General features: G+C 43.0%; 1 protein-coding gene across 1 annotated transcript in view; it reads right to left on the bottom strand.

The window, feature by feature from the left end:
• sdk2b (sidekick cell adhesion molecule 2b) overlaps positions 1–13,119 on the bottom strand; it is a 656,366-nt gene that overhangs the window by 363,012 nt on the left and 280,235 nt on the right. The window lies entirely within an intron of this gene.

Raw genomic sequence — 13,119 nt, 5'->3', positions numbered from 1 at the left:
ATTGCTGAATTATTTTTTTATCATTTTACTTTAAATAAAATTGACACCACTACTGTAAGAGTCATTTCAATAAAGTCGTTTGAGTGATTTTAATGTTGGATCGTTTCAAAGCCATCAGTTTTTTAAAAACTATTAACTGAGGGGATCAATGATCTGAAAAGATCTTCTGAATGCCTCATTCCTGAGGTGTCCATCACACCTTCGTCTGATCTCATTTGCTCTATACATTGCATAGCTTAACATTACTGCAGAAAGCTTGGGAATGTAAGGTTCTTCCTCAATTTTATTTTTTTAAATGTCTAATTTTAGACAGGGAGAATTAAGGGACAGAAGTTTAGGGGTAATATGAGGGGGAACTTCTTTACGCAGAGAGTGGTGGCGGTGTGGAATGAGCTCCCAGTGGAAGTGGTGGAGGCAGGTTCATTGGTATCATTTAAAAATAAATTGGATAGGCATATGGATGAGAAGGGAATGGAGGGTTATGGTATGCGTGCAGGCAGGTGGGACTAAGGGGAAAAAAAAATTTGTTCGGCATGGACTTGTAGGGCCGAGATGGCCTGTTTCCGTGCTGTAATTGTTATATGGTTATATGGAGATGTGGACCTCAGATCTACAGAGGGATTTTAAAAAGGACAATTTTTGAACACCCTTTAATGTGAAGGCTATTGTCCCATTAACAAGTTCTGCTGCTGGCTGGGACTAGATGTTTTCTATCAGAACACAAAAGAACAGCACTGTGGTGCAGTGGGTAGAGTTGTTGCCTCACAACGCCAGAGACACAGGATTGATCCTAACTTCAAATGCTGTCTGTGTGGAGTTTGCATGTTTTCCCTGTGACCAAATGGGTTTTCTCCGTGTGCTCCGGTTTCCACCCACAATCCAAAGACATGCGAGTTTGTAGGTTAATTGACCATCTGTGAATTACCACTAGTTTGTAGGGAGCAGATGAGAAAGTGGGATTACATAGAACTAGTGTGAATGGTGATCGATGATCGGTGTAGACTCGGTGGGCCGAAAAACCTGTTTTTCCATGCTTATTTCTTGAAACCTAAAAGAAATATGCCCACCTGGGTGCATTTTAAATATCCATTTTTGCTTTCATCATTTATTTTGACAAGACACAACTCGTAGTCCCAGAATAAAGATCAACCTTGATTGATAATGAAACAATGTGATGGCAGATTGAGTCACAATGAACTGGTTTGGTGGATTGCATCTTTGGCTTGTGGTCAAAGTTCTCTTTCCATGCAGTTCCATTTGCTGCTACAATGTTGGCAACATGAGCAAACCCCTTCAGCCTGTCCCTTGCCTTACACGGCGGCACGGTGGCGCAGCGGTACAGTTGCTGCCTTACACCGAATGCAGCGCCGGAGACCCGGGTTCGATCCTGACTACGGGTGATGTCTGTACAGAGTTTGCACGTTCTCCCCGTGACCTGCGTGGGTTTTCTCCGACATCTTCAGTTTCCTCTCACATCTCCAAAGACGTACAGGTTTGTAAGGTTAATTGGCTTTATAAATGAAAAAAAATTGTCCCTGGTGGCTATGGGATAGTGTTAACATGCAGGGATCGCTGGTCGGCATGGACCCAGTGGGCCGAAGGGCCTGTTTCCGTGCTGAATCTCTAAACAAAACTAAGCTGCAATAATGGTCCTACTAACAAACATTGGTGATGATAGGTCTGGAAACCAGCAGTAATTCTCTGTCACATCCAAGTTCCTATCAGTCATTACTCTCCTTTCCTTATGGTTGACCTAGTTTTCATGCTGAACTGGGAACCCCAGATTCAATCTCCCCTCGACCCGATTTTGATTAGGGCCCATAGGAAAAATGCACCTTTATTTAGCTAATCTGATGCAGCAAATGCAATGGAGCTGTGGCATCTGCTACCAAGCTGTCATCAGGTTGCCATTTTCTGGGAGTGCAAACGTGGATGTCAGGAGATCCCGTTTGTTGCTGGACTAGGTGGTGCCACAGTCATGCAGTGTTGCAGCTAGAAGTCCCACTGCCGTGCAACTCCAACAAACTAGTGCTGTATGAATGGAGTCCGCACATTCTCCCTGTGACTCTGTGGGTTTCCGCTGGTCTCCTCATATACCCAAGGAAGTGCAGGTTGGTAGATTAAAATGCGCACTGTATATTGTCCCTGGTGTAGATAAGATGTAGGGTTTGTGGGGAGCAGAATGGGATGTGGAGAATAAACCAGGGGGTTCAGTGCAAACAGGTGCTTGATGGCCAGTCTGAACTCAGTGGGCCAAATGGCCTGCATCCATGCTGTAACACTCTCTGGCTCAACCATTTCACCATAAGCTGACTGATGTTTGTGGCGCTGGGGTTTACTGAGGAATCCTTGCCTTGAACTTCTGTTGGTAGACAAAAACTTTTGAGAAGAAAAAGTGCTGTTCCAGACATTGACATGATGTGGCTCCTTGTTTGGGTTTTTGATGCCACACGGAACTTTTCATCAGTCAATGTATTTACAAGATGATGTGAAACGAGAAGATTTCAGCATTATCCACTCGAACCCTTCCTTTGCATTCAGCTGTCAAGATTTTTTTAATTGTCACATAGCAGCCTTTACATCATCCCACAAGCACACTGACACAGCTGATCAGGCAGACAACTGCAACGGGGAGAATTGAAAGCTTTCAACGGCTGCTGATGGAGCTGTTTACAACTGAAACCGTCAGAATTAAGGCAACACTCACTGGCTCCATATAAAACAAAAGAACCTTTGATGTCCATCAGTACATTTTTCCAAGTATTCGAATGTGAATTTTAAATACAGTCATACTATTAGTCAATTATCTTCTCTTTCCCGCACAATGAATTATCCTGCTTTTTCTGAAAAATGTCAGCAAGTTCAGAAGATTGATAGAAACAGATTGAATCAAAACAAAACAATGATAAAGCACAGTGTCATTGTTGTCTTCCAAAATAAATCCGAGCTCGTTTCAACATGGATTTGGGGGTCATCAATATGTGGAACTGAAGGATATTGTCAAGAGTTTGCGAGCACAAAGGTCTACAGTATAATAAGATGTTATTATTTCTAAAGAGTTTGCCTGGGGTGAAGTGTCCTGCACGCTTGCATTACAGCACCATGTTAACCAACAGCAATACAAGAGAAGGAACAGACTGAAATCAATTCATGGCTACTCCTTTTGAACATTCAATCATATGCAGATAATCATCGATTTTAATATTAATTTTCAACAGTCACAAACAAAAGATCAGAACAAAGGTGTTGCCTTGGGTCCCAAGCCCCTCTATCAGTCCTTTGATCTAAGTCATTGATACAGATTAGAACCAGCTGTGGTTCAGGCAATGACCCTTGCTGGTAACATCCCATCAACACACCATGGCCAACTTCTCTCCACCCTCTTCCATCCATCTGCCAACCAATCTTCCTTGTTCAGTATTGGCATTCCCTTGATATCTAATTTCTGATTGATTGACAGGTACAGCATAGAAACAGGCCTTTGGTCACATGAGTCCATGCTGACCATTGATCAACCATTCACAAGTTCTATGTTATCTAGTTTTCACATCAACTCCCCACACACAAGGGGCAATTTACAGAGGCCAATTAACTGACAAACTCACACAAGTCTTCGAGACGTGGGAGGAAATCAAAGCACCCGGAGGTAACCCAGGCGATTACAGGGTGAATGTGCAAACTCCACACAAACAGCACCTGAGATCAGGATCGAACCCGGGTCTCTTGTGCTGTGAGGTAGTAGCTCTACTAGCTGCGCCACCATGCTACAGTTATTCTGTAATAAGTTTTAGTGTTGCACCATATCAAATCAATCTTGAAAAACCAAAAATGCTTTATTCACTATTATATCCTTTATTAAACTGGGTATATATAACTCAAAAAACTGAAACACTGACATTTCAAATAATTTGCTCCTGTAACCAGACCAGATTAGTCCGGCCCTGTCCGATTAGTCTGGCCCAGACATTCATCCTGATACCAGTGTTAATTCTGGAATGCACTGACTGCCTCCATTTCTCTACAGAAGTTCCAGATGCAAGATTCTTTAGGTTTAGTTTATTGTTAGTTGATTATTGTCACATGTACCAAGGCAAAGTGAAAAACTCCATGCTGTGCGCTATCCAGTCAGCGAAAAGACTGTACATGATTACAATCATGCCGGCCACATGTGAGTGTTTATTTTTAAAAGATAAACCAGTTTTTCAGCAATATTACTATTCCTCTGAGGCGTTACAGCTGAGTGGCTTCCTGAAGCTGTGCAGTGGTCACTTTGCTCATGGAGCCTGCAGAGTTTCTCCCTATCTCTACCAGTAGTTAGCACCATGAGTATGCTGGGAGGGAGAAGGGTTGTGGTTCCTACTGCGCTATATTCAGGGACTGATCTATCTCCCTGTCACCTGGCCACGCACCAGGTCTCCGTTGGACCCGGCGGGAGGGCACTGACTGCCTCCAGGATCCAACATCCAGTTGTCTGTGTCACTCGGATGCCCTGCGATCAGACTGGAGTCCAATCCAACACCTTGGAACTGAGGCTACTCGAGGTGCAGACGTTTGTAGCAGAGATGGAACAGGGCAGTGATTTGTTCACACATCACTGTGGGTGAGTGTATGGAACAAGCTGCCAGAGGGGGTTGTGGAGGCAGGGACTATAACAACATTTAAAAGACACTTGGACAGGTACATGGAAAGGAACCGTTTAGAGGGATATGGAGCAAATGTGGGCAGGTGCGACTAGCTAAGATGGGGTATCTTGGACGGTTGGGCCGAAGGGCCTGTTCTGTGCTGTATGACTCTCTGACTATTTGAGTTGCCTTCTGCAGGAATGCAATGTTCTCCCCTGCAACTGCAGTACATCAGTAAAACTCACCAACCAACAAATCCAACTTTTAATTAATTAATTAAAGTTTTTTGTATTTAAACGACTAAGCTTTTTTTATTTTTTAAGCTAAATACTTAATGAATTCTACCCATAATTTAAAACCAAATTAAATATTTACCCAGTGGTGAGTTAACACTGCTAACTCGTCGCATCTCTCGCTCCCTCTGTGCCTGACGGATTGTCTTCCTCTTACCGCTCTGCCTTACACGTCCCCATCACTCCACACTCATTCACATCTGCTGCTTCCCCTCCTCTCCACCCATCCCATCCACACTGCTCTCAGCATTCTCCCTGTGGCGGAGATTGCATTTCCCATTGCTTAATACCAACCGTTGAACACATTTTTGCTCACTTCTTTTTATCTCTTTGAATTTGACTGGTAACCTCCTTGGCATCTTCAAGGAACTTAGGGTTATAAAGTCACGCAGCACAAAAACAGGTATTTTAGCCCAACTCGCCCATGCTAATCAAGATACCCCATCTAAACTGGTCCCATTTGCCTGCGCATGGCCCATATCGTTCTAAACTTTTTCTATGCATGTACATGTACCACAATGAGCCCAAATGATCCCCACCATCATTGACTAAAAACAAGTTTATCCCTTTGTTACGGGAAACATTACTGTCGGACGCAGTTCATTGCAGGCTGATCCTTGGCATGGAGGGCTCTGACGAAAGGTTGAACAAGTTGGGTCCATGCTAATTGAGAGGTAATCTTATTGAAAGATCCTTCAGGGGAGTAACAGGGCAAATGCTGGGATGGATCTCATGCCAAAGGGCTTGGACTCAGGATGAGGAGGTGCTAACTTAACACAGAGAGGAGGAAGGATTTCTTATCTTGAAAGGTTTGGAATATCTTCCCTGGAGGTGGAATCGAGGGTTGTGCGTACAGGCAGGGATGTGGATTTGATGGAAAGTTGGATAGAACACTGGTGCAGACTTGCTCCTCTATGGCCCACTTCTCCTCTTTCTCATGGCTGACACACTATCTTCTTTTTAGCCAAGGAGCCTCAACCCCTAGCAATTCGGAAACTGATATATTTATTAATCTTGACAATCCTCGCAGTTGTAAAAGGTTCCCTGAACATAAATAAATACATGCTTAATACAACTTACTTCACGACCAGCAAATCTAATAAATGTTAACATTCCCATCCCCATTAACATTTTTAGTCAGAGGGAAATTAAGTACCTGGATGTAGCCAAGTTTTATCTGATCATAAACCATAGAAGATTGCCAGATAAAATAAGGAATTTAAATAAAGGAAATTCTTTAGCTCATTTGATGTTGTGTCTCTGAATGCTACTGCTGTCAGCTGTCTACTGCATCAGCACTTACAGCTCTTCCAACTCTCCATTTGGTTTGCTTGAATTAAACAATGCTTTGGGGAGAAAACAGTTGATCCAGTTTATTCTGCTGATGCTAGCACGGACAATGTATGTAAAGATTACATGGTACCACAGGGCAGCCTAAGTGACAACGTCACAGCAGCTTTCTGATCGTGAAGTTTGTAATCTGAAACAGGTTTCAGAAGAGGTTACCAGCTGGATATGACTGGAAATGTTCAGTTATTGACAATAGACAATAGCTGCAGGAGTAGGCCATTCGGCCCTTCGAGCCAGTACCGCCATTCAATGTGATCACAGTTATGTGGAGAGATTAGTAGTGATTGTTTTTCCAACACCAGGAGTCAATTATGGTTATTTTTGTGAAACAGCTTTCAACTATTTCTCCTGGGAACTGAGGACTATTCATCTAAACTGGTTGGGAGAAGGACTGGAGGGGAAATTGTGGAGACATTTCTTCTATCTGAATGTATGATGGAACTGTTGGGTCTTTTAAAAGGGCTCTGGACAGATAGTTTTGGAAGGCAAATTTGCTGGAATGTCCATAGGTGAATTTCTTCGCTTGATTGCACAAACCTGAAGGGCCAAAAAGCCTTTGTCGGTCTTGTAAGGTTGCATAAAAATGAGCTGCTGGCAAATCCCAAACAGAATATGTAGGAAGGAACTGCATTGCAAACATTGACACAAAGTGTAGTCACACAAAGCGGGTCAGCCAACAACTCCGGGAAAAAGGGTCTGAAGAAAGGATCCGACCCGAAATGTCACCTATTCATTTTCTCCAGAGATGCTGCTTGGCCCACTGAGTTACTTCAGCATTTTGTGTCTATCTTTGGTAAATCCCAAACAGATGTTAGTTAATATTGTAGCAAACACAAATGTGCAAATATATGTCCTAAATTTGGCTGCCAGAGGATGGAAGTTGAGCTTGTGTGCAAGCATTGGCAAGTATTATTTTCAGCTTACTTTCTCAATCTTGTTAAGTACCCTGTATAGTTTATAATCTCCCACCGGGACATCTCCGTTTGATTTTGAACAGTGCTGGTTTATCAAGTCATTATTTATTACTCATCCCTCCGGCAACTGAGCGATGAGTAATAAGGAATGACTCGATGAACTAGCATTTATTGCCAATGGGATTACTCAAAGCTTCTGGCAAAAGAAATGGATTTAATGTAGCATTTGGGGAAATGTATGGTTGATGCAGAGGCAGTGGACAAGGAGCCTGTGTCCATGCTGGTCCTCTCTGTAATGAACTGGGTAGAGGCACGGACTGGCCACACGACCGGTAAGGTTCAGAATCAAGTAGACACCAGCAGCCGCAGATGCTGGTGAACAAAAAGGACACAGAGTGCTGGAGTAACCCAGCGGCTTGTCCATGCTCTCCAGAGGTGCGGTCTGACGCTTTAGGTTCAGAATCCTTTACCTTTTATCTCTGCACTGTGGATGGCTTGATTGTAATCTTGCACACTTTTGTTTGACTGGATAGTGCACAAATAAAAGCTTTTCACTGCACCTCAATACAGGTGACAATAATAATCTAAACTAAACTAAGAATCACCTCTGCTAGTTTGACTCCAGCTGAATCAGCAAGACAACAGCTTATTCCTACTTCAACCCACATTTTGTTTAATCGTGTTGAGCCACACACTTGGCCAGCAGAGGGTGTGGGGGGAGGGAAGGGAGGGGAGTCACAGCGTGGAAATAGACCCTTTGCCCCAATTTGCCGGGCACAGCAGGGTGGGCCATCTGCCTGGGCCCTGGTGTTATAAAGTCGGTAGCCCTCCCAACACACCCACTGTGTCCCCAGCATGAAACACACCCCCGCGCGAGGTCACTTTGATGAATTATAGCAACTCCTAATCTTAGATTTTCCACCTTAGTTCTGCATTAAATTCTGTTCAGTCTGCTGAGCGCACTTTTATTTAACCCTTAAACACAACACATTCACTGTCTTCCACTGATTCTGCACAGAAGCAAATCCCGCAAGTCTCTCGTTTCCAGAGTTAGATGCAGGAAACACTCAGCAAGTCAGGCAGCATTTGTGAGTGAGAGAAGCACAGCTAATGCCTCACGTTGTTGACCCTTCAGTGGAAAGAAGGATCCAGACCTGAAATGTCATCTGTCCATTCCCTCCCCAGATGCTGCCTGACCCACTGAGTTCCTGCAGCACTTTGTGTTTCAAAATTCCAACATCTGGTCTCTTGTGTCTTCATCACAGTCATTCTGTTGAAGGGTCATTGGCTTGAAACACTAACTCAGTTTCTCCCCACACAGGTGATGCCTGACCTGTTGGCTTTATTTCCCACCTCCATTTCTGCATTATAGTTTCCAACTGTAAATACTTGCCATCTCACTCAATCCCTTGATGTCTTCACGTCACAAGACGTTCCACACTCAATGTCATTGGATTAAGCAGAGGCAGGGAACAAGTGTGGGTGGAGAGAAAGGAACACAATGATACAAATCACTATGGGGTAATAGGCAAATTAACCAAATTTAGATCAAGTTTGTGATTTCATGTTCAGAATTGTTTTTTTGGTTGTTTTTCCAAAGCTATACTTCCAGGAGTGGTAGGATGAATAGGTGCTTACTATAGATCACAGTCAAACAGTACGGAAACAGACCCTGCAGTCCAAATCATCCATGCCGACCAAGATGCCCATCTAAGCTAGTCCCATTTTTCTACAATTGGCCCATATCCCTATCAACCTTTCCTATCCATGTACATGAACAAATGTCTTTTAAATATTGTCAGTGTACCTACCTCCTCTGGCAGCTCGTTCTATATATTCAAAGTATTAGCCCTCGGGTTCTGATTAAATCTTTCCCCTTTCAGCTTAAACCTATATCCTCTGGTTCTCAATTCCACTACTCTGGGCAAAAATCTCACACACAAATGTTTTCAGACATTTTTTGATGATACAATTAGTGCTTGCCTAAGGAATGGCACAACTTGAGCATGTTTGAACTAGAGCACCTGTCTTGTGGAAGATGAAATCTAAGACAGGCAGCTGACTTTTCACAATTTTATTGCCAATCAACTGTACATTTAGTTATTCCTTCCTCAGCTTATTGGACAGATACACTCAAAACTCTCAATCAACAATACATATAAAATGTAGAAACAAAGAACTGCACATGCTCATTTATACCAAAGATAGACACAAAGTACTGGAGTAACTCAGTGGGTCAGAGAGCATCTCTGGAGAAAAATGATGGGTGACGTTTCGGGTTGTGACAGTTCTTCAAACATATCTGACAATGTGCAAGGCATACTACAGGGTGTGGTTTGGTCAGTTGACTGTTTTTTGAGGAATGGGAATGATAACCGGAAAGATTATTTGATAAAAAGACGGGGAAGAATATAATCTTTGAATAGCATGGAATGTTTCAGGGTATGAATCCTCTGGGTATCCGCTGGCAAGCAGAGCTAATAAATGCAGCATGAGTGAACACTTGGCGGAGTGCCGGGCAGGAGCCAACTATTGTTGTTATGTGGGAGCTCTGAGCGGTAAAAGGAGCAGAGAATGAGTTGGAGCAGGAGGCAGGAGTCCGGTCAAGCACTGATGCACAAGTCTTATCCGAGATTTCAGAGTGATGAGCACTGCTCTCGTGTGAGACAGCAAGGCTGACTTGGCCTCTGATCTTAAACTTGTTGGAAAAATCAAATGGACCCTCTGCATGTACATTTCCCTTCCTCTTGAATTCCCTGCTTGCTGCAGAAAATATGTTGCCTCCAGCAGTCATTTAACTTCGGAGACTTCAGTAGTCATATTCCTGACAAAACCACTCCTGTAGTACAGAAGAAACCATGTTACTCTGAATCTACAGTGCTGATGTATAAATGGTATTATTTTGGGACTGTAATAATTTCCATTGATGTTAAGCCTTTAAATGTCAAAGAGGTTGCTAGGCACTTCACAGTGATGGTTTATAACAAAAACTAAAAAGGTTAGAACACAGAATGGCAGCATGGAGTGCAGTGGTAGAGTTGCTGCCTTGCAGGCCCAGAGACCCTGGTTCGATCCTGACTACGGGTGCTGTCTGTATGGAGTTTTAAAGTTCTCCCTGTGACCGCGTGGGTTTTTCCCTGGGTGCTCCGGTTTCCTCTCACACTCTAATGACGTACGCGTTCATTGGCTAAGGTAAAGATAATAAATTGTCCATGGTGTGCAGGACATTGCCAATGTATGGGGATCGATTATCGGTGCGGAGTTGGTGGGCCAAAGGACCTGTTTCCGCGTTATATCTCTAAACTAAACTAATCAGTATGGCACAGAAACTGCCCTTCAGCACACAATGTTCAGGCTGAACATTGATGTCAATTTAAAGTGAACATGAAGTGAACATTTTCCCGATGTTGGGGAAGTTCAGAACAAGGGGTCACAGTTTAAGGATAAGGTCTTTTAGGACCGAGATGAGAATTTTTTTTTCCACTCAGAGAGTGGTGAATCTGTGGAATTCTCTGCCACAGAAAGTAGTTGAGGCCAGTTCATTGGCTATAATTAAGAGGGAGTTAGATGTGGCCCTTGTGGCTAAAGGGATCAGGGGGTATGGAGAGAAGACAGGTACAGGATACTGAGTTGGATGATCAGCCATGATCATATTGAATGGCGGTGCAGGCTCGAAGGGCCGAATGGCCTACTCCTGCACCTATTTTCTATGTTTCTATGTTTTTATGATGCCAATTTAAAGTGATCTCATCTGCCCGAACATGATCCATTTCCCTCCTTTCCCTGCACTTACATATACCTATTTAAAAGCCTTTTAAATGCCACTATTGAATCTGCCTCCACCACCACCTGAGTTCCAGCTCCCCACCACCCTATGTGAAATAAAATTGCCATTAACTGTTTTTCCTTGCACAGGTGCCTCCTGGCCTGCAAAGGTCTTCCATCATTTTCTGTTTCTGTTTCAAATTCTCAACTTTCTCAGATTTTATTTTTGGGGACGGCGGACGGACTGTGATGTATTGATAATTTTTATGTATTTTTCAGAAAGAGGAAAGTGAATATTTGGCATAATATGGAGGGAAATAAGAGGAGTGGTAAGGAGAGAAATTGAAGATGAAGGGAAATGTTGGTACACGGATAAGGTGATGGCAAGTGATTTATGAATTTAAGGAAAAACCCATGCAAAATCATAGAATCAAAGGCACAGGAGAAGGAGGAGAATGCATGAGAGGAGTTACAGCAGCTGGGCCTGGAAATAAACAGTGAATAACCAACGTCATCAAAAAATAAAATAAAATATGAGCAGGGGAGTCGAGATGCAATCTATTATAATGTATTTAGCAAAGTAACTGTTCCTCTTCATTGGTTGAGACTAGAACACATAGCTTTACAATGATGTTACCAAATGTAAAACAGCTCACAAAACTCATCCCTCTTTGAGGAAAGGAAGTCAAATTTAAATCTACAGTGTTTATTTCACATCCAGTCAAGCTGTCCATCTAACTGACTCTTGTTGTAAATTGTGAATGACCAGTGCAGGATTGTTTTACAGATGAACAGATCCTACTTTGTTTGCTGATTTCAAAGATATTATGAATCGTTCTAGGATTCAAGGAGTGTAATGAGTTGCAGAAGTAACCCATCAAACTTGCCGAATGAACCTGATCTATCTTTCAGTGAGCTATGGGATCCTGATCATGCCTGATAATGTGGCAGAGGAGGTTTAGATGAAGGAGAAATTCTGGTCAACATTACAGAGCAGCAAATACACCAGTAAGAGGATTGGGATGATTCTTTTTCCCCATGTTAGTGGCTTCACCTGTAAACGACTCTCAGACACAAGAGCCAGACAAAGATCAGCTGATCCAGCGGGCAGCAATGAAAGACAGAAACATTAGGATATGATTCTTTAAAACATATAACAGAACAGTGCAGGAACAGGCCCTTTGGTCCACAATTTGTGTGCCGAACATGATGCCAAGAGAAACAAATCTCTTCTGCCTGTACATGTTCCATATCCCTCTATTCCTTGCACATCCATGTGCCTTTATAAAAGCTTCTTAAATGCCACTATCAGATCAGCCTCTACCATCATCCCTGGCAACGTGTTCCAGGCATTCACCACTCTCTGTAAAGAAACTTGCCTCTCTCACCTTCAAGCTATGCTCTCTAGCCTTTAATATGTGTACCCTCTCTATCACTTTCCCCCTCCCCAACTAGTCAGCTACAGAATTTCCCATGAAATCCCCGACCCATTCTCCAACTAAAGCCAGCGGGGTGAGTATAGTAGCTCTGTGTTTTTATTTTTATTATTCATCAGCTGGAAGGCACTTGGAACGTGCGGAGGTTATGAAAGATGTATTCTCTCCTTTCTTTCCTTCTTTATTATCTCATGAAGCCAATAACCTCAGGCCATCTGCTGCAATATATCATCGAACCACCTGACTTCATTTCTTGAACTGTTGTTTAAGAGATCACCACCTGCAATTTCCAGGTCTTTTTGCGAGTTAATTTTCAGCAGTTTCCTTTTCAAGTGTTAATTATATGTTTGATGAGCCAAGAGATCCGTTTACCTGAAACTGTTGCTCACAGCCTACACAGTGGTTCAGCAGCCAGCTACATCAGCAAACCTGCCTGCAATAGATTTTCAATAAATATCTTTCTAGAAGATCTTCACTCTATTGACATTTTCAAATCACTCTCCACAGATCGGAAAGTTTCTACATAGAGCTGAATTATGTTCCCATTGCTTCCTTTACATTGTTCCTTTTGGGGGGGGGCACTGAGATAGAGTTGCTGCCTAAAGCCCCTAGGCAATTTTTTTCAGCGACTGCAGGCGATTAGGCTGTTGCCACACATGGTCACGCATGTATGGTCGTGAGTTGTCTCCTCAAGTCGCCTAAAGTATTGTAACGTTTTTCTGGTTGCCGCTGGATTTTG

This window comes from Leucoraja erinacea, chromosome 23 (assembly GCF_028641065.1).
Source record: "Leucoraja erinacea ecotype New England chromosome 23, Leri_hhj_1, whole genome shotgun sequence".
In the NCBI taxonomy this organism is placed as follows: domain Eukaryota; kingdom Metazoa; phylum Chordata; class Chondrichthyes; order Rajiformes; family Rajidae; genus Leucoraja; species Leucoraja erinaceus.
This window is presented reverse-complemented; position numbering and strand designations above follow the sequence as displayed.